Source organism: Columba livia, chromosome 3 (assembly GCF_036013475.1).
Source record: "Columba livia isolate bColLiv1 breed racing homer chromosome 3, bColLiv1.pat.W.v2, whole genome shotgun sequence".
Lineage (NCBI taxonomy): Eukaryota > Metazoa > Chordata > Aves > Columbiformes > Columbidae > Columba > Columba livia.
Window position 1 is genome coordinate 59,313,521 of NC_088604.1, and position 25,659 is coordinate 59,339,179.

The 25,659-nt window shown below is 42.7% G+C and overlaps 1 long non-coding RNA gene across 1 annotated transcript in view; it reads right to left on the reverse strand.

Moving 5' to 3' along the window:
• LOC110363927 (uncharacterized) overlaps window positions 1-25,659 on the reverse strand; it is a 35,092-nt gene continuing 9,433 nt past the window's right edge. Inside the window, exon 4 of the long non-coding RNA XR_010471374.1 lies at window positions 1-1,281. This is a non-coding gene — a long non-coding RNA (uncharacterized LOC110363927). The remainder of the gene's footprint in view (window positions 1,282-25,659) is intronic.

The following is a 25,659-nucleotide window of genomic DNA, read 5'->3' on the forward strand; positions in this document are numbered from 1 at the left end:
TGTTGCTCTTCTCTGGACCCGCTCCAGCACTTCAATGTCTTTCCTGAACTGAGGGGCCCAGAACTGAACACAATACTCCAGGTGTGGCCTCACCAATGCAGAGTACAGGGGAAGGATCACTTCCCTTGTCCTGCTGACCACGCTATTTTTGATACAGGACAGGATACCGTTGGCCTTCTTGGCCACCTGGGCACACTGTTGGCTCATGTTGAGCTTCCTGTCAATTAGTACCCCCAGGTCCCTTTCTGTCTGACTGCTCTCCAGCCACTCTGCGGCCAGCCTGTAGCGCTGCAGGGGGTTGTTGTGACCAAAGTGCAGCACCCAGCATTTGGCCTTATTGAGCTTCATCCCATTGGAATCAGCCCATTTTTCCAGTCTATCCAGATCCCTCTGCAGAGCCCTCCTGCCTTCCAGCAGGTCGACACTCCCTCCCAACTTGGTGTCATCAGCAAATTTGCTGATGATGGTCTCAATCCCCTCATCTAAATCATCAATAAAGATGTTAAACAGGACTGGACCCAACACTGACCCCTGGGGAACACCACTAGTGACTGGCCGCCAGCTGGATGCAGCCCCATTCACCAGCACTCTCTGTGCCCGGCCCTCCAGCCAGTTCTTAACCCAGCGTAGAGTACACTTGTCCAAGCCATGGGCTACCAGCTTTTGCAAGAGTATATTATGGGAGACAGTGTCAACTGAGCTGTTTGATTTCAGCAGCCCATGAGGGCATGACAATTCACAGCCACATGATGTCTGCCACATGAGAACAGTTACACAAACTAATTCTCCAGGAAGTAGTTAGCTGCTGTGGTGAAACCTTACTAACAATCAGCTACAGTTGATTTAATCTATTGCCATTGCAACAAACTAATGGGCTAAAAATATGTTTTCATTTATTGATCTGCGTGTGTGTGTATATACATTATTTCTCTTCTGGAAAAAAACAGTTTATTTGGTGGGAATGAACAGTAGTAAACAGAGACTGAAATGGATATGTTCTGAGTGTAGTTTTTAACAACGTATGACTCTTCTCTTTCACCCATGCAGAGTGCTGTCCCAGTAATGACAAATGCATGCATATTGCTCTGTGAAACTTGCTTCAGCGTAAAAGCTATTACTTCTGACAGCAGGATCTCCCCTGACCCCATGTGGCTTTCTCTGTGCCATCTCCTTCAGACAGTCCTGACCTGTCATCCTCAAGCTGCACTTTGTATAGCAAATGCTTCGGATTGGAGGTGCTGGTTAAGCTGCTGGATGAGTTGCTCCATACACAGCTCATTCCTGCTGGCAGGAAACAAGAGAGCAACAATGAAATGCTGTTTTGTTCCTGTTACAGCTGCAATATAGGAGCTGCTAGTGTAGCTTCACATATCTCTATGGTACCTGATCCCATTGCCTTTACTCAGGAATTCTGTTCAGGGAGGGCAAGGTCTTCACAGGCGCTCACTGCTGCACTTGCCAGAATGCCCAGGAGCAGCTCTCCTGCCAGAGCAAGGCTGTACATCTGTGCTGGGGAAGTTTGGTGCCATGAGAGGCCACTGCCTGCGTTGCACCAGCATACCGCATGAACAACCTATAATGCAATCTTTACAAAAGTACATCAAATGCTGTCTTTCACTCATGGAAACCTTTTAGTTTGATTTGGTTTTATAGTACAAACCATGACTGGAGCCCATGTTACTCTTCTGCAGCCCATGCAAAGGGGCGTTTACCAGAAACCCTTAATGACACCTGCGCCTCACAATCACTCACACTTAAAGCAAACAAGGAAAAAAAAAAAAGGAGGAAAGAGAGGGAGGAAGGGGAACGTGGGGTGGGGTGGGGGTTTGCTCCACTCGAACAGCATATGCACAGTGATTGATGAAATGTGATCCTATTCTCAGCAATCACCACAGGCCACTGACACATGGCAGCTGATGGAGGTAAGGTAATTGGCAAAGCCCAGCTTCTGTTACTGGGAGGTAAAATGAGGGTTTCATCACAAACCCTGAATAGTCATGATGAAGAACATACTCATATTCAACATGGAATTACCTGGTGGTAAAAACAGAAGCTGCGTAGCCACCTGGCCCCCATGGCCAAATGAGAGGGAAAAGAGCTGAACCTGTCCAGGTCCCTTCTCCAGGAGGGTGCCCACCCCACTCGCCTGGGCCCTTGTTTTGCCCACCACAGTCTCACTTGTCACCATCCCAATGGGAAGGGAGCAATGGCCCAGGCAGCATCTCCCCTTAGGTGAGCCCCTAGGGAGCGAGGAATGCAGCTTCCATTGCTTTACTGATTATCTCTTTTTACACCTTCCTTAAGACTCAGTTGGTTCCCAGTGGAGGGAACCTATTCACAGAGCAAGAGAAAACAAACAAATAAACAAACAAAACAAAACGCCTCATTGGGGTCCTCAAGAAGTCAAGAACCTCTCAGCCTAAAGGGTGTCCAAGCACTTGCCAAAGTTTTTATTTTTTCACTTTACCTAAATGCTCACAGTGACTTTCCTTCTCTGGTTAAACTGCAGTTCCTTAAAAGCAGTTTATTTGTAATGGAAACGCTGACTCAACCTTCATTCTAATAACCAGGAAAACACAACAGTAAAATGAAACAACAAATCATTGCTCTGACAGTAATGTGGCGCTTGCTTAGGCATTTATCTGTCCTTTTACAGGGCTGTAATTTTATGGTTGAAAAGCCTTGGTTTTAAACTTCACGTCCAGGAAGAAATTGCCAAGCCCTGGCCAAAATTGCCTCCTTTAGCAGATGGTAACATTGTACATAATGCATTCATTTTAATTCTTAAAAACTAGTAAATGCAGCTTGTTTGAATTTCTTCCTGAAAGCTAAATTTATTAGCTACGAAACACAGAGACTGTGCCAACTGTTTCAAGGAGATTGTATCCCGTATTTCCCCCATTTTCTGTTTCCCACCAATATCACCTGGGTGGCTCTTCCACTCTCCACAGGAAACTTCAGAGCGGGTGACAGCTTTCTCCTGTCCCTTTTATTCCCCCATATGTTTTCATGATAAAGGTTTCTTTCCTTCACCTTCATTTAAAAAGCAGAAAGGCTGCCACTTGTTTGCTGAAAATGACTTTAAATTCATCAGCTCACCCAGACCTAATAAAGTGACATGTTTACAATGTTAAAGGAAATCAGGTGTTTTAATGTTAAATGAAAAAAAAACATATTTATGTAGTGTTATAATAATACCATTTGCCTGGCCTTTCTCAGTCTATTCATCACACAGCAATCTCCCCACAAGATGCTGTGGAGACTGCGTGCTGGAATGCCATGCAATAATAAGCCCAAATTCACCATAAATAATGTATCCCAGTGGCCTCCCCCGCTTGCTGCTGGCAGCTGTGGCAGTGGGGCACACGTAGGGAAAGAGTTAGCCCCAGGCACGTGGCAGCATGGAGGGAGCAAAGGAAACCCACTAGCAGCTGGGTACCACTGCTACGAGCCCCTTGTGCTCAGGCAAATCCCATTCCTGATACTGGTCCCACCACAGAAGTGCTGCAGGTCCCTATTGTGCTACTGGTCTCACTGCTGGAAGCAGAAAGCCTGGACTCTTGCTGGGCTCCTGGGTCACCTACGTGAGTTCTCTTCCTTTTGAAGGCCAGTCTCCAGTGCTGCCGCTAGTGCAGGGGCAGTGAGCACCGTCACACTTTTTCCTGGTGTTCAGCTGTGCCATTCCCAGCTCTGTGTGCACTTTGTCCACCTTGTCCACCACACTAAATAGCATTATTGGCCCAAGTGAGAAGTGTCCACACTGCCTGGGAGACTTCCTTTAAAGGACAGGAACTTATCTCATCCTCAGCGGCAATGTAGGTGATGGGAACCTCCAGTTTTATGATGGTTTCTTCTTGAGAAGAAAGGTTTTTAATCTCCTAATCTAGTTTGTAAATTGAATGGCTAGGTGTGCACCTCTCAGTGAAAAATCAAGAAGATTCAGTCACTTTCATTAAAGTGGATAACAGCAGAGTCCCTTTGGCAAGTGACACTTGCCAGGCTATGGTGGCGATGTGGTTTCCCAGGTCAGCTCCTACCTCACTGCAGCTGGGCTGAACACGCTGCACTCAGGATGTTGCTCTGCAACAGAAATACCTTGCTTACCGCTTACAAGTCACTTGTTCCCACACTCTGAAATAACACCATCACCCATCGCCATGTTCACACAGATCTGCTCAGAGGTGTTAATGGCATGGGTGAGTTTAGCCTTCTCCTGACACATGCTGGGTCCAGCATGGTTATTCTCACAATCCTGTAGAAAAGAACAGTCAGAGTGGGCAGGTGGAATCTTAATAGTTGGTATTTAACAACCAGAATTTTTATTTTAATTTCTTTCACTTTGTATTAAATTACCATGAAAAGGAAATCCTCCAGTCTCCCAACAAGATAAAGCCCTTCGTGGGACTCCCCACCAAGAGATGCGGTGCTCTACTACTGAGAAAACCTAGGAAGAGCCTTTCAGGGAGAGAGGCACATCTTGCTTCTTCCCTGCTAAGTGGAAAGGCGCTGTTGTTTTGTTCTAACACATAGTTAACTGAGGCATTGAGTGATTTATGGTGGCACAGCATGGCAGGATATGAACCACACGTCCCAGACTAACCTCATCTCTACGCCCATACCTGTTACTGAATTCAATAACTATTCTTCTCTGGTCAAGGCCCCGTGTGACTTCTTTTACCCTTGTTGAACTTTATTCTACTCAATGTGCAGAGATTGGCATAGGTTTAAAATTAAAACAGGCTGGTTTTTAAGAGGAATTGCTGAAGGAGATACTGAATTTCTGTCTAGTAATTCAAGCATTTTCATAGAGGTAGGTAGAATATATGTGTTTAATTGGTACCCACCTCTTGTCCCCTGTCCTGCTGAACCAGTCTCAGACTCTATGGTTTTATGATAGAAAACATCTGGAGAACATTTGGTCCCTTACTTCCGTCAGCTAAGACTAATTTCAACTTTCCTTGTAACTCCACTGGTAGTCCTGAGTTTAATATCTTTCCTTACACCTGTAGATCTCAGAGCCAGCAGCTCCTGCATTCAAGTACACAAAGCTACAGACACTTGACACTCAAGCTGACTGCTCAGGTTAATAAAATCTTGTCTCTGCTATGAAGACTCTGCAATAGTGATCTCTGCTGTGACACAATAGCGATGATCTCTGTAGTGACACAATAGCAATGATCTCTGTAGTGATACAATAGTAACATGGAACAAAACATCCGGCTACAGAAAGCAGCCACTGAACCTTGTAACAATAGCTCCTTGTAAATGGTTTTAAGAGGATGAGGTATGTAAATAAGTGGATGACATTTTTTCGGCATATTTCTGAATTAAAAGATAGTGAACCTCTTTATCTCTGGTAACAATTGATTTCAATATTGAGAGATATTATAAGAAAAAATTTGTCATGATAAATCATCCCATTATACTCCTAGCTTCATAACTGGAAGTCCTATTTGATGCTAAATTTTCTTTCTTGACTTTCACAGTAGTGAATTCACAATCAGTCTCCATGATGCTTGCTTATGTAGAGAGGCAATGCTTTCAGAGCTTTTATCATTGTGGATTTCAGGATAATGTAGTGAACAGAAGAAGCCAAAACCCTTGTCACACTGTTGGGATTTATTAGAATAATCGGGAACAAAACAAATGTGTTGATATTTGCTAAGTTAAAAACAGCAAACTGAATAACAGAGTATGCAGACCCTGTAATGTGATCCCGCCTGATATGCTTCTTTCCTGTTCTTCCATCTTTGCACTTAATCCAAAGTTCCTTTGTGGTTTTCAGTGTGTAGATTACTTCCCAACGCAAAGCTTTTCTCAAGGTCCGGCTTACCTTTCCATGCCTGATCACATAGCTCCCTTCCCTTTTCACAGCATCTTGCTGCTATGTAACGTTAATGTCTGGTTTGGAAAAGCCACAATCAATCATGTATGTTTGGCTTTTTCAGTGTAGTAAGGCTGACCAAAGAAAAGAACACTGCCCTGTTTTCTACACATGAAGCAGATGCTTGGACCATCACCGGTAGCCTCAAAACTGTAGTTGTGGGAATGGCTGCTCTCCACTTGCTTACTTGCAGTCATTTCTCCAGATAAACTGATATCCTCTGCAAAAGATTCTTTCTGTTATTGCTTTAAAAAACACATAAAACATTACATCAACAGTCCATTGAGAAAACCATCTCTAATGAGGGACAAAGCATAGCAACAGGGCAAAGAAAAGGCCAGTTCAGTAGCTTACAACCCAGGGCCAGCAATACTGTATATAATATACTGAGAATTGCCCTCCCTCACCAGCTTGTTGCAGTCTGCTGTGGCCCAGATGTTCAAAGCTTGTCCCACCTTGGGGGTTTTCCTGTTTTGAGGCTCTCTGGATGCTTTCACAAGTGGAAGTCATTTCAGTCTTTCTACCAAAGTTATTCAGAAGAACTTAGGTAGGCACCGTGTGTTTTATGAAAAGTCATATCAGATCTGATTAGACCGACTGTCCGTCAGGTCTAGCCTGTCTCTGGCAGGCACCAGCACTGGGTATTTCAAGGAAAAAGGAAAACTTTTCAGGAAAGGTGAAAATGCTTTGCCTCATCTTGAACAGGCTTCTTCTGGTAGCTACTGGTTTAAGAAAGCAGATTGGCAACTTGTATAACTAACTACCTGCACTGATGGAATTGATGGTATTACTATTCATCATCTAAAAACCCAGACTTTTCTGAAACTTGTAATGCTCTTTCCTTTAAAACTTTACTTGGCAGTCAAAATTACAAGTCAACTATAACCATTTTGAAAATCTATCTCTTTCTGTTATGAATTTGTTTTCTCAATTTCATTAGGTATTACCTTCACAATAATACAGGGAAGGAAGAATTGTGCAATATAGGGCAAGTAAAATAACAAAAATTACTGTCTACTTCTATCAAGTGGGCAAGGCACATCAGAAAAGGGTAGTAGTACTCGGCAATGACACACTGTTTGTTCTGACCCCTTCTTTCTACTCCTACCTTTTATGAGATTAATTATGAGATGCCTGGGATAGCTGAAACAACAGTTAGATACTTCACTCACTCCCCTTGCTGATGGAGTATTTCTGTTCACACGCTATTTTTATAATTAATTTTGTTGCTAATTCCTAACACACTTCCTAGTCCATTTTGTAACTATAAGGCATTAAATATTATCTTTCTCCTACTTAATTCTAATCAAGCACTTGTGTTATTTCAGGATTATTTTCCTTTTAAAAACAATGCTAACCATTTCTTTCTATTGATGTGTGCGCTAGCTGCTTCCAGTCAATAGAGTACATTAGATCCAGGGATTTAAACAGAATTCCAGCTGCATGATGATGGCCCTTGCAGCCTAAGTTTGAGGGACACCAAGGGATAAACTTTTCATAATGGTTGAGCAAGTTTTGGGGTTGAGATATTAAAAATAGATTTTGCCCTGGAATTAGTCTGCCTTTGGGACTAGCTGGACATCTCCCTAGGATGTGGCAATAATATTTCAGGGACCGTTTAAAGGGAAGATTACACCGCATTGCCCATTTACTGAGAGGCAGTGAGTGTCTGAGGGAGTTTCTTGAGAAAACCTCCTGGAATTGCTATCTCTAAAGCTGACAGTCATCCAATAAACTGAGATCACACATGTGTAGCATTACAGCAGTGTCAGCTCCATAGCATGCTATCTGCTGTTAAGTTTTCTCAGAATTGTGTAAGCAGTCTTGTGATTTGCTTGAGAGATGAGAGGAGACGTGCACAGTAACATTTGGCCTTGGCCGGAAGAAATTACTTCAGTGATGGTAGACAATCCAATAAGCACATTTGTTGTTACACTATGCCTCTCAGCCAGGCAAACACTTCTGCTGTAAGCCAAATTCATTTCTCAAATGAATCGCGTAATTTATCAGCAGAACAGAACAGACCTATTGTTGCCTATACAAATAACTGAAAGAGCCTTCAGAGATGACAGGAGTGTGGTCCAAAGACTTTGCACTTCGATGTGTGGGGCTTTTCTAGCTCTCAACATGTTAAAACAGGCAGAGATAAACTGGTAGATTGGGATCTCTCTAACTTTATCACCCTATGCTTAACAAGGCAAAGAGTTGGCCACAGAGACACTCCCAGGAGTCATTCCATAAGATCTCTGGAGCCAGGACTGAATTTTTCAAAGAAGCCAAGAGAAAAATGCCGTATTTTCACTGAATGAGTTTCCTTTCTTCTAAGGTCATAGCATATTGAGAGTGGGTAATTCAGCTCTCTGCAAAATGTTCCTGCACTCTCCCTGGCTTAAAGAATGAACGAGCATTCCCATGTCCTTCCTCACAGAAAGGCTTTGTAGCAAACAAGTTGCCAGCAACCTTAAGCAAGCTCTGGCCCTGTCTTCTTTTAGATGCCTATTTGAGGTCACAAATTTTCGCTGTATTGATTCATTCTAGGAGAAGCAATTGAAATGGAGCTGGTAGGCCAATCTCATAGGCATATGATACCCTCAAATTCCTTGGACCTCAGCCATTTAAATAGTAGGCTTAGTCATAGCATTATTCACAGTAGTTGATGGTCTCCAAAAGGCTTTGCCAGTGCTATTAGATCTTTCAGCACACTCCTGTTCAATTGATTGAGAGCATCTGTTGGGCTGAGGAGAGATGTGGGGCTAGATATATTCATTTCCTAAAAGATAGGTTACTGCTGAATGCCTCTCTTCTCCAAAGGTTTCTAGCTATAATGACTCTTGAAGTCTTTTCTTACTTTTTCTTACTCGGCATTTTGGTAAATCTGGTCGAAAGAACAGCAAACCAATGTGAGCTGAGGTGTTACAATGATAATACTTCCAAGGTTCCTTTAAAAAATTCATAGTCGTCACCAAGTTTTTCCATTGCCCACTTTATTCTAGGAGCTGGCTGAAACTTTCTGGTACTAGCAGAAATCTAAATGTTCTGAAACATAGGACAGAATTTGTATTTGTAGGATATAACAAACTTTTCAACAACTGCCTCAATGGAAGACATCCACACAAGTTTGGGAAGGCATCCATACAAGTTTGGGATGAAAGTTTTACCGGTCCATGAATCCTTTGGCCTCACCACTGTTCAGCCCTTGACATAAAACAGGTTGACACAAATGGCAAGCAAATCACAACTTTTCATTTTTGAAGTAGAACTGATCTTAATAATGTAATGCTCTGGCACCGGATTTTGTGAAATGCTTCACTCAGACACCAAAAAAGCATTAATGGAAGCACTGACTAAGGCACCCATTCACTTTCTGGGCAGACTAGTAGCCTCAGACACATGTTACTAATTTTGGTCAGAAACGTTGGTTTCAAAGACGAGTTGGACTATCTGTAGGAGAGTGCTGAAAAGTCTGGGGAGAGAATAGGGACTGATAAAAAAAGACAAATGTAGAGATAAATTTCCATCTTTTGAAAAATAATTTCAGGAAGGAAGGAAAGACCTTTGTAGAAACCTTTTTTTTGTGTGTGTTGTTAAAGAAAAGAGAAACTAAGGGGTCCTAGGGACCCTCCTGCCTTCACTCCGGGAGTCTCTGGAACCTGGGGGAGAGGATGTGACATGAGACTGGAGAGACTCTAAGGGAGAAGAGGTTGGGAGGTGGCCCTTCCTCACTGCTGAATTGAACCAGGTGCACAAAGAGCTCTGAGGATGAAACTGGGATGGGAGAAGCACAAAGCAGAGCTGGGACAGGTCTGGGGTCCTGTGCAGGTCAGGGTGTGAGATCCATATAGTTACATTGTTGTAACATACATACAGTTATTGCAGCAGTGCTCGAGGTATGAGCTGTTCCTGAGCTGCTGTGCTGCTGGAAAGCAGTTGTCTTCTCCAGCCATGGGCTTGTGCTGAGATGGAGAACATCAGCCTCCCTCTCTGCCTCACATTGAAGCCCCCAGAAAAACATCAGTTATTTCTCCTGTTACTCAGCCCCTGATAAACCATTACAGGTGACAGATGAACAGGTATGCATTGTTCTTGTCTGTAATAGTGAAGCCCATGAATATTGACAGTACAATATTTGTCCATATTTTCCCTTTTTTCATATAGGCTGATCCCAAGCAGATATCACTGGGATTGCTGAAACTGTGGTTCTCAATACCTGAACTATGGGGAGGTTTGTGTGGGAATGTGAAACTTCTGCTGCTCAAGTGTCTACCTGGTTGTATGTAGTATTTATAACCAGTTTTACCTTGCCCGCTGCAACAGACAGAAGTTAATGCTTGTGTGCCACTTGCCTTGCACCAGCTTCTCATTTCTCTGTGCCCTGTGCAGCAGTAATTGCTGCCTTCTCCTCACCAGCAGAAGGGAATTCCTAAAGCTCTCTACATTGGTCGGAAGAGATACTGGTCTCTTCAGGGAGACTGGTGTCACCGGTTCAGAAGGAGCCATTTCAGCCTGTTTTGGGGCCTGTGTAGCTCCTGACCCAGCTGGCTAATGAGCATAAGGAGTAGGCAGCTGAAGATCCCTGTGCTCCAGCAGCCAGACCTTGTCCCCATCCCATGGGCAGTGGCAGCAGGGTGGGCAGGTGTCCTGAAGGCTGGAGAATATGGAGCGATGCCCAATTGTATGTCAAAGCTCAGACTGGTCACTCCAGCACAGTGAGTGCCACAGGCTGGTCCTGCTGCTGTTTTACAGCCTCTAGCCACCAGGTTTCTCTTCCAGTGCCAGCTTGTCAAGCATGGGAGGACAAAAATGCAGCTGAGTGTATTTCAGAGGAGAACAAGACAAATGTTCTCTGTGACTGTGGTTTGTGCTGCCAAAACCATGTTTGCATCAGCGGGGAGACACTGCCATCTCCTGACATCAGGCCCAGGTGGATGGAGCTCTCTGCACCCGTATCTCCTGGGGAAGCTGCAGGGAGTTAATGGGCCTGGGGCCCCAAGGCTGGTTCACTCATTTTGGTTGCAGGGGGGTTTTGGAGACCTGGCCGATGCAGCCTAGCAGCAGGTGGGAGGTCACGCTCTGGGCAGCTAAGACAGTCACAGGTTGATGTACAGTTAGCACAGTGCGCCAGAGGCGATACAGGGAGATAAGCCCAAATGCAGCAGGGAGCTTGGGAGGCACGCAAAAGGGCTTGTAGCTGAAAACTGAGCAAGCTATCACAGGCACTACCAGGCACCACCGTAAAGAACAGGGTAGACAGGAATCAGTAAATTGCCTGTGTCTTCCTGCCTGCACCCTCTAACCACTCACCTAGATATCTTTCCTGATGGAGACATTTAAAGGAGGCAATAGCATCATTTGCTCCTTTAAAACAACTCTAATATCTGATGGAAACTTGCAGAAATTCATGCAGCTTCACGTTTAACTGCTAAAAATGGCGTTCCCCATCAAACAAACCAAAGTTTGTAAATCATCCCACTTTTTTGGAAGTGAATTTGGGAGACAAAGTTGCGAAAACCGGTTCTTGTAAACCTCTGTGCCTGCCGCTACTCCAGCACCCCGCACCGTGTGTGGGAGGCTGGGGAAGTGCAGCCTGGTGCGGAGCTAACGGCCAGTAATTCCCAGCCAAAGCACCAGGGGTCATTCCACTCTTTATCTCCACTTTAAGCCCAAATTCTCAGCACAGCAGCACTAGCAACGCCTCTCCCCTTCTCCTCTCCCTTCCGACTGCCTACGATAAACCTGAACTGCAAATAAGGTTGTGTTTAGACAGGGAAGTGGTGGGAATTTTGTGTGAGTGAAGACAGGAGGATCTGTCCCGGTGGAAAGGCTTTTGAGTGGTTTACAATATTTGCCTGTAATTGTACACATTCCTTGAACAAATCACGTCCACTCATTTATTATCCACGCTAAACAATGCAGTAGGTCTAATACACAGGTGTGTCACTCACCCTGCTTCAGGCTAGAGACATCTGCAATGGAATGTAATTTTTCCACCCAGAGATTAGTTATGTTAATGTAACGTCAAAGGTGACTGGTTTGGGGAGATGGGGAGATGGGGAGAGAATATGGGAGGAAAAAATAAGCTGAACAAAATGTCCACACAAACTTGGAATAAAATTACCAAGAACAGGTGTTTGCTTTCTCCCCTGACACATACAAAATAGTGATTGATTTTTGGGTTTAATAATAATTCTCATTTAAAATTTAAGTAATTCTCTAGCTGGTGATGGTTTGATCTAGGCATGGAAATCAATGGGAACTTTCCCTGGGGTTCAGATCATGCCACATGTGTTAGCCGGATTTATTTGTCATAGGAGTAGTCATAAGGAATAGATTGTTTGAGGCTAGAATACTGAGGGCTTTGCTTCTGGTTAAAGCAGGTTACATATCTAATAAATGTGCACCTCCTGTCAACTACCATGAGTGTTCTCCATGTTAAATGCAAGGTGTTTGAGGCCCTGAATCCCATCCCAGGAAAGGAGGTGCAAGTTTAGGGGAAAGTAAAAGGTGCACACACACACACAAACACAGACATGTTGTGTGCCACTTTTCTTTGGCTGCAGATTTCATCTCAAGCATGACCAATGCAGTCCACAGGACTGATGTGCTTGCAAAGAACTGAGCCCTAAAGCCCAACCAAACACACCAGAATGTTAATCTCTTCCTTTTTGACCTTGTTCTGTACTTCAGCAGGAATTATTAGGTCACTTTTCTCATGCATTTTTTTTTTTTTTTTCATGGACAATGGCTAGAAAGAGAGAGATCTGCAGTTCTCAATGTATACCAACACATGAGTTTTGCTGTTCTCACAGCCTTAACATTTATTTGCTCTAACAGTCTCTGGTGCCTCAGTCCATGTCTGTCCAGCACTTACAGAGATAATGTAGCTTGAAACCTTTAATGGATGCCTAAGATTACACCATGTCGACACTCACTCTCTGGCTTGTCTGAAAGTTTTTCAGCATCTTGGCCAAGAGTTTCCATTCTCTTTAGCCCCCAGAAACATCAGGCAACCCCTGTGCAATTTATTGCAGTTTATAGTTTCTCCACATGGATGTCACTTCCAAAATATTCATTAGAAAAATTAGTCATTTACAATAAATGTTACAATTTTACAAGAAACACAGTGATTACTTATTAAGCATCTGGATTTTTTCAGCACCACTTCATAATGGGGATGAGCCTGAACTGGAACACCTGATCTAAACCCTTTTCTGACCTTTGGAGAATTTCCGATCCAAGTTCTTGAGGGCTGGGATTGTCTTCATTTTGAGTCTTCTACAGTTCTGAGCACATTGTTGGCACTTAACAAATAAACAATAGTCATCCCAATCTGGATCAGGAATTAATGGCTAGAATGTATCTGTACATTACAGAAAATGTATACATCAAATGCAATGCTGCCTTTCTTTGTGACCATAAATCATGGCAATTAGAAAATACAGCCCCCAGCCCACAGCTCATGGGTTTGCCAGGAAAAAGCACAGTCCTTCATGGTAGCTCCAGCCATAATCCAGAGGTGTGAATTAGGGTGATGAAATGGCTTTTAGACAAATGCCACAGGGCAACGACAATTTGAACTCTGACAGCATCTGCTGCAAAGCCCACCCAGTCTGGGGACCATCTGCTGGCCAGCAGACACATCTAGCAGGGAAGGATCAAGCTGCACATGATGGCACGAGGGAAACATGAACTAGTGGCTGTGTCTCATCACAGAAACTGAACCAATTTTCTCATGCATTCCCAGCTCTCAGAGAGAACGTCAGCTGAAATGTTCAGATTTATAAACTGAAAAAAGAATGACTGAAAAGCATCTCACATTATTCTCCCTTGTGAAAGAGAAGTGCCTATATTTAACAGAGACAGGCCCAAATGCAGTACTACAGTAGCATTAATTGTAATCTGCATTGCTTTTGTCCAAAAGCTATAGTATATTCTACTTCGCATCTGCTTTTGGACTTTTTGCCTTCTATGAGTTTCACAGTGGAAATGAAGAAATGATGAAAACTTCTGGAAGTTTGTAGAGAACAGAAGGAGAGAACATAGATGGAAAAGCAGTCCAGCAGAGATGGAGTAATGGCAACTGATATGTGAGGGGAAGTCATAAGAAACAATGCAATCTAACTTGTTCCAGCTGCCTGAGCAATCGCAGGGACAGTGCCAGATGTAATATAGCTCTGGTTAGCATGAGCTGAAATGCAGGATAGCCTCCAAAAACAAGGACAGACAGAAGAGAAGCAGCAGCTTGTTTGTGAACGAAAGACTAAACTATTCAGTTGCTAAAATACACACAAAGGAGGTATCCCCTCCCTTTGCCCCATGTGCGAATTGCATCTAATCTGGGGAAAAGACAAAGGAAAAAAGATAATCCAGTAGGTGGTTGTGCTGAAATCTTATGATAAACACTGGAGGCCATGCTAAATGGGGAGGAGAGCTTGGGGAGTGTTATTTTGGTTGTGCAGCAATTGAGTCCAGTGTTTTAAAAAACTACTGCTGCTCTGCTAGAGAAGTTGCATTTTTAAAACATGAATCAACCAGGATGATTCACAACAAGAGAGCAGCTCCGAGAGCCCCTCCATTAGGTGTAGGGAATGTTGACAGCCAGTTCGTCCCATTATTACCTTGTAGGATGGAGGGCCTGACTTACTTTGGGACTAGTTACCTAAGGTACAAATGGCCAAGGGCTACTTTAACTGAGTCCAGCCTACGTGGCTGAGAAACAGAACAAACATGCTTATTCTGAATTCTCTTCTACTGTTATTTAATCTAAATCTATCTCAAATCACTTTATACTATGTTCAGCCGTGCCTATGCCTGTTGAGGTTACCTTTCCCCCAGGCATTTAGACAATGAAGGAAATCAAGAAGGACCACGTAGACCAGATTGCCTCCTCCATCCCATTACCTGCTGGCAACTGTCTCCCCAACCTGTGAGAGCATGGGCAGAGCATGAAGTGGGCAGGATAGGCTTTTGAACGCTTCCCCAGAAGTGTTTCGCAAAAGAGCCCGGCTGTAAGGAAGAATCATTCTGCCTCAGTTTTCAGAGCACATTAAGAAATACCTTCCAGACATCTTTCCATTTTTAACTTGCTTGTGTTGCTCCCATGAGGGGAAGATCCAGCTGTCCAATGTGCTCAAAGTAGCAAACCAATCTGTATAATGGGGTTTGAAGGAAAGGATGCTGGTTTGGTTCCACTAAATTTCAAACTGACTTGGCAATGATTGCTATTATTAGTTTGTCTTAAAATGGCAAAGTAGCGGGAGATGGGAAGTATTATTATCCCTGTTTTATAGAAAGAAAAGAAGACATGGGGAACTCAGACTATTTACTTACTTGAGGGTCTTGGTCTGAGCTCTTCTTTGTCTGACACAGAAGTCACAGCTCTGAGGAGGGTGGCAGGTGCTGCACTAGCATGGGCCTGCCATTCATCACCATTCTCAGCTAGGAATACAGGGCAGGACCACACCATTCAGCTTTGCAAGATGGTAAAAAAGCCCTGAAAAGCGGAGCTAATCCTTCAATGTAACGGCAGAATGGGCTTCAACAGCAAAAATCTCTACTGTTCACAGCTTTTGAGCACTGCTGTGGTTGTCCTTCCTGCAAATATGATCAATTATCATATACTTGTTAACATTTATAGATGTTGCCACATAATGTAGATATGGCTGTTCCTCCCCCCACAGCCACAGTCTATTTGAGGGATAAAAGCTGTTGCTTTCTTACAATCAAAATGCCATCAGTCTTACAAGTATCAGATCTGCGTTGAGTTCTTGTCACAGAAACGCTTTACATTTATCACCTGGCATGTGCCACCTTTGTGCCCTTTTTCCCAGGGACACCACTTCTGTGGAAATATTAATAAATGACAAATTGCATTTGTGTAATCTTGTGAAATGTTTTGACTACTAAAGTTGTTCCATAGCAGCTCATTAAAGGACACATAAAGTATTTAAGTTTACATTTTATAAAAAGATCAGGAATGCTCTGGCTGATAGCTTTCTTTCTATTGAGCATCTGTTTCCTATTTTTTTAACGGCTTACAGCAGTGGTTGGCCAGTTCTGTACTAATAGTTGATCTTAACAGGATCAAAACATTGTAATTTCTTAACAAAGGTTAGAGAGTGTCCTTCTAACACAGCTTCCTATGGCTGCAACCAGTGATGTCCATGCATCAACATCTGGTTTCAAAATATTAAAAATGATAAACACTTCCAGATACAATCCATCTGGCCTCACAAAATTCTACATCTGCATAATTTTGCTTTCCTTTTAAAAACCAAACACAGATTTAGCTTGGCCCTGCTACATTACTGAAGAATTCTCCTTCTAAGTGCGGAGCAAAGCCCATAGTCAAATTTTGTTGGAAGCAGCCATCTGTATCTGGCCGACTGTTGTGTCTAATATTGGCTGTATTAGTAAGTGGTAAGCGGAAATTCTTTGCTTGGTTAGCATATGGTATCTGATTGAATCACAAGGGATACTGCAATGAAGAAATCATGGTGAACTGAAGGAACAGTGAGGTTTGCAGTGCTGGCTGCCATTGGGGTTTTGAAAGCTGTTTACTTGCTTGCTGCCCATCTGCATCGTGTCAGTCCCCTCAAAGACAGCATCAGGCCTGGAGGACTGCTGCCTGGTGCAAATGCAATCACGATTTGTGACTCACTGCTTCGATCCAATGTCTCAGGCTTTCTTCAGCAGCATATTCCTTGGCTTTAACACCCTGCAGACAGGTCTGCAAAACTGCAAGGGTCAGAGCAGTGGAAAGGGGACCACCCCTCTCCCTTTTGGCCAGAAATGTTTCCTGTGGGATGGCTGCTGCCGCTGTGACTAAACAACACCGAACTACTTCCTCTGGCCTCTCTCCCCTTCCTTTTCATTTTCCATGCCAATTCAAGGAGCTCTGTACTTTTGAGTCCCTGATTGCTTTACCCAGATGGAAAGATGATTTGTATTTCATATGCACAGGGAAATAACAAGTCATTCTTACGCAGATAACTGTCCACAGAGTATGAAATGTCATTGGTTTCGTTAGCTTTTAATTAATGATGCTACTTAGTTTTCAACATCATGTATATAAAGGAATGGTGAAATTAATAATAACGTGAAAATTAACAGAGGTGTGGGAGCTAAGTATTCCAAGTTCAGATAAAGTCAGAAGTTCATCTTATCTTTTTTGTGTCCCTCAATGGTCTAACTTGCAATGAAACAGTATTTTTCCCTGAGCTTTTCAAAAACTGAACAGGTTCCAATAAGCTCTGAAGGCAGGACACTGAACAGGCCTTCCACCCCAGCTGGAGTGCTCCAGCTTAAAGCAGAAGAGGTAATCAAGATGGGACTTAACACTCCTTTCACTCTTCCAATATTTTACTGGCTCTAATGAGAGCATCTTTGTGTTAAAATCGGGAACAGACAACATCTTTCAAACCAGGAGAATATTCCAGAGAAGTCACTGCAAGGATCCATACTATAAGTTCATAGATACTTGGCAGCCTATGGTCTGTTGCACAATACCCCAACCAAAAATATGCCAAGGATCATGGCCATACCCCGGATGGAACGGTTGATAATGGCAGCCATAAAAATTTGAACCACACACATAACAAAACCAATTACGGATATTCTTTGTGGAAAAAAATCCAGTCAGCCCAGGCAGTCTAAATGTTTAATTCCATTGTCATGCTCATTAGTTGCATATACTTCTCATTTCAGTTTTAGACCAACTTTCCTACAGAAAGTGGAGACAGCAAACACCATCCTAACACCGTACATAATCTCTCACAACCGATGTGGCTCCTGCTGATGTTTCCTGTAGTGACAGTGGCTTGCTAGGTGCTGAGGAACAAAAGCACAATCAGGCCATACAGTAAGCTGGGTAAAACAAAGGTCTATGGCTTCCCTAGTTATATATGCTGCTGTTGTTGTCTCTTAAATGAAGTGTATCTATAAGTATGTGCCAAGTGTATCAACCAAAAGATGCCCTTAAAGGTTTGGGAATGGCAAATCAATGAGAAAACCCCATAACAAACCACCAGAAGTTAGTGTAAAACAACCTCCTGCTCACCTGTAGCTGCCACTAGAAACCCAAAGTGGAGAAGGCAACTCTTTCCTTTCCTGAATGGCATCTGACGAAGCTCATTTTTTTACTGTTCACAGTTAGAGCTTTCTTCCCTTCATCTGAGAGATGTGATCATTTATTCTTCATAATAATTATTTTATTTTCAATCTAAGCAGTCAAAATAGGGTTTGCTTATCAGTGAAAGAACTCAGGAAAATGGAGGTGTTGTCTTGCGTTTCTAAATGACCCTAAACTGTCAAAGTCACAAGAGACAACCATCCCACCACTGTTCCCGTGCCACACTGGAGTTTAAGTAATTTGATCATTTGATAACCAAATAATTTGATAATTTGATAACCATATATTATTCTTAGGGTGGCAAGTAACATCATCATATGCATCATCTCTGGTTTTCACCTCCTACAATGAACATGTTTTTAAAGTTGTTAGCCTTCAAAGTCTTTCCTTCTTATCCTCTTCTTCTTTACTCTTATCTCCTCCAAGTTGTTTCACCTTCCCATTTCTCAAAAAGAGCATTTTCCTCCATTGCAAACCCAGTAATTTTACTGTGACAAGGGCAAGTGGCCAGACAAAGGTAGTCATGACCCTTTTGTTTCCCATCACCAGCTGAGGGAAAAAAGTTCTGAAGATGTCTGGATTAAATTATTTAAAATAGTCTGTAATGGAAATTGGAACAAAATATGATTTCTGGGGTTTTTGAGGGGAGGAGGGAGTGGATACCCAGTATACCCTTAAGTTGTGACTGCTGCTTCTGCCACCTGCTATCCTGCCTCATTCCCACTGCTCAGAGGTGCACAGGGCTCCAGTCTCTCTGGTTTGGCTGGGCAGCCATTTGCCATTTCAATGGAATGGGAATTTCTTTTCCTAAGGAAAACTCCTGTGGATATGACAGGCTAGCGAGAAGTGTGATGGCTGTTGTCAGCCATGTCAGAGAGGGATGCTTAGAGTCCCTAAAATGGAGATAGTGAGGGCTGAATCTGGGCATGAGGCTGCAAGATGAGTTAGGGTGCAGGATTCAGAAGAAATCAGGATTTTAAGCAGTTATTTCATTATTTCTGTAAGACCGCAGAACTTGTCTTCCCAGGTGGAAAACAAAGGTATCACCCTGTGATTCCTGAGAAACAATATTGCAGTGGTGAAGCAGTTCTTACCCTTACTTTAGGACAGTCACTTATCAGAAAGAAAAGATTTGGAGAAGGCATTTTGGGAATCTTAATACTTCTCTGTGTTTTAAAAGACAGGTAAAATTATTAAAAATAAAATAAATAGAAGATGAAATTGAATAATGTAGCCTTACCCTTAAAGTCTGCCTCACAGATACCTTTATCTATTTGGCATGACTTCAGCAAAACATGACTGACCTGCATAGAGGCACATGCCCTGTGTTGAGACAGAGGGAGTACTGCCTGGAGCTACAGACTTACTACCAATTATTTTCTTGTGTAGACACTTAGATAAAACTGAATTAATTTGAGACTAAGCCTGGCCAACTTTATGGTCATGATTTTTTCTGCTGAATAAATTTGCTACAATACATCTTCACTGAGAAAAGGATGTAAAGGCAATATTAGATGTTTTATTTTAAATCAGAGAATAATCAAGTACACCGCATATTTGGTTGTGTCAGCCTTGGAAACAGGAGTCTGGGAGTTTTTCAATGAAATCAAGACAGCGAAACTTTGGCATGATCTCTGTAAAAAAAAATGTTATCAACATAGCTTAAATATTTCAAAGCTCTATATGAGGCATAAATAATTGCATAATTAAATGTTGCAAACAGGCCAAAAACATAAAATTACCTCAGCAAATAATTTGGTTTTCTTAGGCAGCTCACAAGAAGGAAAAGAACCAAATCGAATGCTTTGGTGTTACTTATTCTCCAGCTTTTAAAAAGGATTTTCCATCTATTAAACCGAAATAGTTGGGTCAGAATCTTATTTTGCTTCTGTTAAGAATGATAGCAACAGCATGATTTCCGTAGTGAGGAAGCAAATCTATTTTGCTAGAGCAATGCTGTAAGAACTTATCCATGCTCTCTGACATGTAGATAACATTAGCCTTTACTTTTCCTATCTTATAGCATTGTTTTAGCATTAACTTCCTATTGCTTTGGAAGGTTTCTTGGTCTGACCTCAAGATCCCTGAAGAGTGATGCCATAAAATAATTTCAAATAAGGCTGCCTGAAAATAAGAGAAAGCAATAAGAAAATCATACTGACTTCAAATTCATCCACTCAAGTGTCTATGTTACTGCAAATCAATTTTCAATTGTGTAAAAGCATTTAAAAGATAACTACATTTCCTATTGTAATTTCCACAGTCTGCTTTCATGCACACCTTAGTCAATAACTAATGCCTGGGAGGCAGAATAATATTCATATCTGTAAGAAAAATATATCCAAGCTGTAACTCAGAGGAACAGATTATCTATGCAAATATATAATCCACTTGCTGGGAGACTTTATGGATGCTCATGGGTATGAACATGCAAACCAATATTAAGAAGTAAAGACCTTGGTTGTTCAGTGATGCACTTAATTAAGCTCTTCAGTTCCCATTTAGCAACAGATTTCTGTCCATTCCATTTGCATTACACTTTCCTTCAATTGTACAAGTGCAGTCTTATAATAAAGGAATGTATTTCCTCCTCTGGGTAAATATGTAATCTCTTAGGGATCATTTACACTTGAAAATTAGCTTGGCACAAATCCAGGTGGGAAGCTAAACACAGTAACTATTTCTATGTAATTCCACCTGTATATATTGTTACTGCACATTAAAATTGTTTGCTCATGAGATTATTCAGGAATGCTGATCCAGAATTGCTGCTCTGGAAAAACTGCTTAGGTGCGATACCACATTTGGAAAAGTCTCTCTGGTTTATATTCAAGTCATGTAAACCAGAAGAGGAGCCAAGACAGACAGAAGATATTGTGATGCTCACATTGGCTAGGCTGACAAAAAATCATTAACAGAGATACCCAATGCGCAGCCCGGCCTTGATGTTTTAATTTCAAAGGATTACACTCATCTTTTACAGATTTACTGCAGCAAGCATGTACCAGTGATAAGATCAGAACTATGATTCCTTGAAACCAGCTCTGCCCTTGCCTACTTGCATGTTACCTCTCCTCAGGATAGTTAGCAGAGTCAGATGAGAAGGTAAAATGCTTGTACCTCACACACAGAAATGATACTGACTACTACCTTAAAGTAATCGAAGGCTGCAATTTAATTTCACATTTAGACACATTTGCTAAGAGAGGTGAGGAGGGAATCCCCTTGCAACCCTCCACTGGTCCCAGTTGCCTGTCATCTTGTCCAGAGGGAGGTCTTCCTTCCCCCAAAACACTGGAGACTGATCATGTCTGAGGACAGGACAGCTGAAGTAGATCAGCTCTCTGTGGTGTGAAAAGGGTTACTGAGATTTCATTTTGATGAATCTTGGTCATGTGTTTGTGGCCAAGCCCTGGACCAGATGAATTAATAATCCCTTCTGGCCTTAACCACCAGGAAACTGCACAGCTCCCAAAATTCTTCTTTCTTATAGGGATCCCAGAGGATGGTGTGTTGCACAGTGTCTTCTTTATCTTGTAGCCGTTCTGAAATGCTAACACTGATTTTGGGCCTGTCCTGGTTACTGCATTCTCTGCAGACATCTAGCTAACTACTGAGAAGTCCTGCAGAGTTGCAGGACTGTGAGAACTGTGGAGAAACAAGCAATGAATTGAACTTATTACAAGACCATAATATACCCTTCTTCTGCTCATTTCAGGCAGGAAGAGTAACAGGAACATTTGTGTTTCCTTGCCTAAAGACAAAACCTCTTTGTAAAAACATAAAATCTGGAAACAAGCTCACTTTGTGAGGTCTTAAAATACTGGCTACAAATCAGACACAGGAAAGGTATTGGTGAAGGCCATGTCACACACAAAGAAGATCGCAGTGATATTCAGCTTTGGAACCTTCCTCGGGCTGTTGAAACAAATCAAGCTTCATTTAGTCAAAATATCTTCACAACTAGACATATTTCTGCTTTGTTATTGTATCTTAAATGTAAGCATCAACATAAAAGGGCATTGATTACTAAATGAAGCTGTACATTCGCTTTTTGTACAAAAAAGACAATTTTCCTAAGGCCCATCCCAACCACATCACTCAACAACACCCTTTAAAAACAGTGTATCCTCATAAAAATAAAGAAGTGTCTAATAATATTGATATGGTCACTCTTGCTTAAGATGCTTCTCACCCCTGCGAAGTACAAAGCCATAGACTTCTAAAATGAAGAGTTGTACAATAAATTGACCTTGACCTCTAAAGGTCAAATTCATCATTAACTCAGCTTCTTCAGAGAACATGCTCACAATGGTCATTGTTTTTCTTGCTGAGTGCTTGCCTAGACTGAGACTGTGGCAACTCTTTAAATCTCAGTGAGGTGACTCTAGGATTATCACAGAGGCAAATATATGCCTGAAATGTCATCTTTACTCTCCATTAAGAAAGAGTTAAACAAAATGTTTGAATGGAAAGTTTAATAACAAAAGACATTTATGATGTTTACTTAAATTTTCTGGACCATTAAGTCTAAATGACATGAGTTATTGGATGCTATATCTGGCCAAAAAATCTTTTTGACCAGTCTAGGTTTTACTACATGCTGAGCTGCCAGCATCCCTATTGGAAAAAAAATAATAAAAGAAAAAATCTGTGGTTAAATCCTAGTTTTCTCAGTGAAATCTGGATTCAGAATAGCCATTCATGCCAGAAAGTACCTTTTGAAGTTTACATTAACATGAATATTTATTTATTTTCCCTCTGTAACAATGACAGTGGTTGAGATAAACTGTTTAATTCTAAATAGAAAACACATCTGCTGTTTCTGCATTGTTTGTGGTTGCTGGAGGGGTGACAATTTAAACCAAGTAGCACACATGACATTTTAAGTGAGATGTTGTATGAGGATTTGCAGCTGCTGCACTTTCCTATTTTCCTCTCGCCTGACAACACTGCTCCATTGCAGGGCCTGTAAACCTTTCCATCCCCAACACGGCTCTCAAAGGGAAAGTTTATACATATCCTTACATATGTGCATGCATGCATACATGCATGCATATGATATTTTTGACAGGCTCCTTTTTATTTCTTTTGAGCCGAAGAGCATTTTCTATGCTAACCAAGATCTCAGTGGCCAGCATAGCAACCTGAAGCTGAGTTGTGACCCACTGGCATTGGACATCATGGCCCACTTGGGGATCCAGCATGTTTGAGGTACCCCTGGGCTGTGATTCGTTTGGTGCTGGAAAGCTGCGAGGCCTGCCCTGAGCTGGCCGCATTCTCTCCAGCAACATCCCAGTTACCTCAAGGCTGCCGGACAGTGTTAAATAAACAGAAAGTGCTGTGGGGTTGGACTGAGCAAGGTACTAGGAGGTTAGAAAGTCTGGCCCAGCTCCAGCCTGGGAAGCTGTGAGAATGGATGCAAACACTACTCTGGCTCCCCGTTAGCATCCCTTCCTGCCCACGGAGGCTTTAACACAGGGCATTATCTGTCACCCATCTCAGGCAAACCCTGACTGAGAAATGTAAGCCCTGTTCTCAAAGGTGGGCATCTGAGTGTCATCCTGCAGTGCCGACACCTAAACTAGGGTTAAATTATCTTCTTTCGGATCCCTATAGTGGTTTAGCTGCAAAGACACACTGCTCCATTCAGGTTAATTGACTTGGGTCTAAATAAATGGGGATTACATTTCTAAATAATTTTGATAGTTTGGAAATTTTGCCTGCTTACTAGGCTGAGACAGTGAAACCCCCTGTTTCCATTGCTCCCATGCTTCTACACTGCCTTAAGGTACATAAAACCATGGGGTTTGACAGTGCAGCAGTGCAATCCACTAACCACAAAAACTGTGTGGGTTGATATTTGACTCCTGTAGTATGGCTGGAGGGACTAAAAAGCTCCTGAGCAGTGTGAAAAGCTTGGGTGAGCATCTGAAGGAGGGCTAGGGCCCATAAGCTCTCAGCACGCAGTCTCCCCTGCATTTCTGCTGATCTTTGCTCTTCAGTTCAAAGAAGGGTGACAGTATTTGATTTTTTCATATCTTGCTAGAGAGGAGGCTTCTTTTTTCCCTTCTTGAAAAAGTGCAAAGGGCAAGTTATGACTTTTTCTTTGCCTTTGTGGGATATTGTGCTTCTTCCTCTCTAGTATCCTAGCAAAACAAGGGCTTCTCTTTGGAGCTTATAAAATGCTTTGAGTAGAGCAAATTATTTCCCTTGGGAGGGACCTGATTACAACAAACTGCAAATTTAAAAGAAAAAAATTCCCAGGGAGGGGCCACAGTATCAACCTCCAGGTCATCTTCCCCCACAGCCCTCTTTGCATCACACAAACTGAACTTTGTCCTGCGCTACTAATGTAGTCCAGCACCCTGTGCAGTCTTCAGAAACAAAGTATAAACACGTCCAGCCAAGTGCAAGCTTAATATAAATGTTCTGCCTCTTCCTTTGGTTACAGTTGTGAGAAATCGTCTGTGTTTTCGGAGGGAGGACAGGGAAACTGGTTCCCAGCTTGTGCCTCGCTACAGCCAGACAGTCAGGGAGGAGAGAGGTCGGCTCTGGCACAAGATGCATGCACACCCTTGTCTTCAGAGAGCTCTGCTAGCAAGCTGCACAGTGAGGCAAGTGTAGGATGCCTTGTTTTCACAAGGTCATGGCATGTTTGGGTTTTTTTCGTTATGCTGGACCCCGCACAGCAGCCATGGAGAGCAGGGCCATGGTTTTCTCTCAGTTCAGTGGTTCACTGGGCTGCCAAAGAAACCACATAACAGCTATTCAGCAGATGAACTCGAATAATGCCACAGCATTTGGGTGGCCATATTTATACTGGGCTAGCCAGGAATGTCAGGATTTCAGCATTCACAAAAAATGTACTTCTGGCACAAACTGTCTCTGTCATTTCAGCTCCATTCCTCAGTCTCAAATGGTCCATATTGTTAGGAGAGCCTCATTGTTTGGATTACCATGTGTTTCCCCACTCCATAGGTTTCAGGAGTAGGGAAATGAGCCCTGCCCAGCCATTCTCCTCATCAGTTCTGCCTTCCTCTAAGTAAGCAATGGCAAACATGAGATGGGAGATACATCTGAACTCGTGATCTTTCACAGCACAGCATCTCCCGAGCACAGGCTTTTTACCCTTGGATCTATCCCATCTCTGTCTGCACAGCCATATTTCAAGGATTTGTCATGGGTCATATCTGCCAGCAATCGAGTGGAAGAAACATAGAAAAAGAGCAACATGCATTAGCTCCTCTTTCTTCCTCCTGCAGCCCTCCAATGCTTTTGATGAGCAGACAAACTTCCATGCTGAAGATGACCAGCCTAATCTCCACCCCAGAGAATCAACTGCGAAGCTACCACGAGCTTCAGCAGACTTTGCTCCACAGCATCATAAACCTGCAAACCCCACTCTCACAGGAGGAGGTGAGGAGCTGAGGCACAGCCCCATGGCTCCTCAAAAACTTCAGTCCAACAAGGGACCTCTGAGCACTGCAGCAGGCAAGGTCACCGTGAACACTGTTTCACCACTCAGAACAGCAGGGGATTTTAGACTTGTTCAGGATTTCTGGCCATCTGGCAGGCCAGGGGAAGCAGATCTGCTCTCTCTCCTACCTAAGTGCTTCATGCTTCAGAGCCCTGGGTCTCCTTGGCA